General features: G+C 39.9%; 1 pseudogene; it reads left to right on the top strand.

The window, feature by feature from the left end:
- The first annotated feature begins 776 nt into the window (after positions 1–776).
- Positions 777–2,217, top strand: LOC131275193 (G2/mitotic-specific cyclin-B1-like; annotated as a pseudogene).
- The last annotated feature ends 1,319 nt before the right edge of the window (positions 2,218–3,536 follow it).

The following is a 3,536-nucleotide window of genomic DNA, read 5'->3' as shown; positions in this document are numbered from 1 at the left end:
TCAGATTTCCTGGTGAGCACAGATGAGAGAGCAGGTCTGTAAATAAATTACTTGATTAATTGAGCAAGTGAGGTCTGAAGCCAACTCACAGCCACACACAGTGTGTGTGTGTACTTAGGGACACTTGGTCCCCAACTCCAGGAAAGATAGCAGAACCTAGATTTCAAGTATTCAGGCAGAAGAAACTAATATTCTTCATTTTTATTAATCAAATAATAGCTTGGTCTACTTTACCAGAGATGAATTGAGTTTCTTCCGTAGACTTCCTCAGTCTCTGAGGTGCTGTTAAGGGATTTTGCTGGTCAGGTCACACCAGCAGGAGTACCTGGTGGGTCTCTTAGTCTAAACTAGTGCTGTGCAATGGAAAGATAATGTGGCCCACATACGAAATGTTATATTTTCTAATAGCCATATTAAAGAAAGTGAAAAGAAAAAAATCAAATTAATTTAATAATCTAGATATTATCATATAAATATCAATCAATTTGAAACATTTGTCAGCCTTGCTCTATCTCTGCCCCTTTATCGAAAGTCTGCACTGGATTCTCCTGGAAACTCTTTCAAGGAAGGAACAGGCACCAATAGGAAGAGAGCGAGTGACACAAACGAGCCAATAAGGAGGTGGGTTGCCGGGTTTGAGCCTGAGGCGGGGCTCCACTCCTTCATGCGCGCTGCAGAGGCATGGGTGTTGCTCAGTGGTGGCTTCTAGTCTGTTTGTCAGGCACCTCCAAGTTCCGCTTCTTGTTTCTCAATTGCTGCATGGTGAAGAGGAAGCCATGGCTCTCTGAATCACCAGCAGCACGAAAATTGATGTTGAAAACAAGACGAAGATTAGTATGGCAGGAGCAAAGCGAGTACCTTTGACCACTGCTGCAACTTATAAAACCGGGCTGAGGCAAAGAATAGCTCTTGGAGACGTTGGTAACAAGGTCACTGAACAGCCACAAGCCAAAATGCCTCTGAAAAAGGAGGCAAAGCTTCAGCTGTTGGTAAAGTTACTGCTAAAAATCTACCAAAACCTCTGGAAACAGCAACTTTGCAGGTGGTAGAACCAGAGGCAGGGTCAGAGACAGTGCGGGAGCCAGGCCCATTAAAGAAGAAAAACTTTTGCCTGAGCCTATTTTGTTGGATAGTCCCTTTCCAAGCCCAATGAAAACAGCTAAATGCATCCCTGCAGATGAGTATTTTTTGCCAGGCTTTCTCTGACTTAATTCTTGCAGTAAGTGATTTGGATGTAGAAGATGGAGCTGATTCAAACCTTTGTAGTGCACATGTGAAAGAAACTAATGCTTATCTGAGACAACTTGAGGAGGAGCAAGAAGTCAGACCCAAATACCTACTGGGTCAGAAAGTCACTGGAGACGAGAAAGCCATCCTAAATGACTGCCTAGCGCAGGTTCACATGAAATTCAGGCTGCAGCAGGAGACCATGTATTTGACTGTTTCCGTCACTGATCAGTTCATGCAGAATAATTGTGTGCCTTAAAGATTTTGCAGCTGGTTTGTGTCATTGACTTGTTTATTGCAAGCAAATGAAGAAATGCATCCTCCAGAAATGGGCAACTTTGCCTTTGTGACTGTCTGTATTTATACTATGCACCAGATCAGACAGCTGGAAATGAAGATTCTAAGAGTTATACAGTTTGGTCTGGGTCACCCTCTGTCCCTGCACTTCAGTATTTCTTCATCAATTGTAACCTACATACCATACTAGTGAAAGGTGTTGTTAGTAGGAGAGAATGTGAGGGGTTGGGATATATAGGAATACCCTGTATTTTTGATGTAACATTTATGTAATCTAAAGTGTCTTTAAAATTAAAGAAAAAAATAGGAAAAATAAAAAAAAAGATTGGAGAAATTGATGTTGAGCACCATACTTTGGCCAAATACCTGATGGAACTGACTATGTTGGGCTACAATATGGCACACATTTCTCCTTCTCAGGTTGCAGGAGGAGCATTTTGCTTAGCACTGAAAATTCTTGATAATGGTGAATGGACACCAACTCTACAGCATTACCTGTCATACACTGAAGAATTCCTTCTTCCTGTTATACAGCACCTGACTAAGAATATGGTGAATTATGGACTTACAAAGCACATGACTACCAAGAATAAGCATGCCACCTCTAAGCATGCTAACATCAGCGCTCTAACTCTAGCACAGATGAATTCTGTGATAGTTCAAACTCTAGCTCAGGCTGTGACAAAGATGTAACTTGTGAACTTGATATTTGCAAATAAAATTGGCTTTATGTGCTGCCTTTACAAAAAAAGAAAAGTGAAGTAGCATGATTAAGGTTGTGACAATTTAGAAAAAAAAAAAGAGAAATTGGAAGGGGAAAGTAAGAGATTTTCAGAATAAATTAATCTATTTGTTAAGAGGTGTTGAATGGGATGAGAATTAAGAAGGGCTTCAACTCAATAAGGAACATAAATAGTTAAGGGAGATCCAACAATTAATTCTTCAATTGATTCTAAAGTTTTGATATAGCAATGGACTTCATGCAGGGGGAAATCTCTAGGCTATGGTATCCAATTGCTGACTATAATAGTATAGAAGTGTATGGTGGTCTCCATGTTTTTAGCTAAGGACAGCTAAGGCTTTCCTTTCTCATTCATGGAGAAATGGGGAAAAACTGACTTGTACATATGGTGTCCCAGAGCAGATCTACTGAGAAAACTATGTTTTACTCCCTTAATGGAATTTTGAATAGTTTCATCCCAAAGAAAGGATTCAATTTGTTCAGGTTTAAGCAAGGGTGAACCATCAAAAGAAAAGTAATCATCCAATTTCTACAATGTCCCATGAGACTTAGAAATCACCCTAATTTATGTTTGTTTTTTTTTTCCTTGGAAGGAGGGAAGTTTAGAATGCTTTGGATTTGATCAAGTTCTAGGAGGAGACATTTGGAGCAGGGATGATTGAGGCAGAGAAAATGTGACCAATATCAGTAGGTGTTGTGAACCATAAATTAGTTGGAATAGTATAAAAAAGATGGTGATGTTTAAATTTTACTTCTTTGGCTAGGAGAACAGGGTTATAAATGGGAAAATGTTTGTTATTTGGTCTGTTGAATCTGGTTCTAGGCATTCCAAATTAGCATCCCTTCCTTTTGGGAGGAAGATGTATTGCTTGAAATAATCCAAAGAAATCCCTTCTGAAAAAGTAAGTTGGGCAGAACAGACTAACAAAAATTGATGTGTGCCTTGTAAAGCTCTTAATTGAAAGGGAATTGGGAGGGATTCAAGGCCATGGATTTGTGGTAACTCCTCCCATTTAAATGCAGTACTCCAGAGAGCAGGGTTAAGGAGGGCTGTGGTATTTAAGACAGGGAATGTGGTCCCAGTATCTATAGGCCTCTTATACCCTAGCTGACAATTATCAGTTCTCTGTCACCTAAAAATGTGATGTAAGCATTTGGAGAAACCTCTGCTGTGTCCTGGGAGCAGGCCAGTCACATTGAAAGATACCTTGCTTTCCTGGAGGAGAGAGATAATTCAGGAGATTACTGCTGCTTTTGAATTTAGTTTTTA

The sequence above is a fragment of the Dasypus novemcinctus genome, chromosome 22 (genome assembly GCF_030445035.2).
Source record: "Dasypus novemcinctus isolate mDasNov1 chromosome 22, mDasNov1.1.hap2, whole genome shotgun sequence".
In the NCBI taxonomy this organism is placed as follows: domain Eukaryota; kingdom Metazoa; phylum Chordata; class Mammalia; order Cingulata; family Dasypodidae; genus Dasypus; species Dasypus novemcinctus.
The sequence above is the reverse complement of the archived record's forward strand: the minus strand, read 5'-3'. Positions and strand labels throughout refer to the sequence as shown.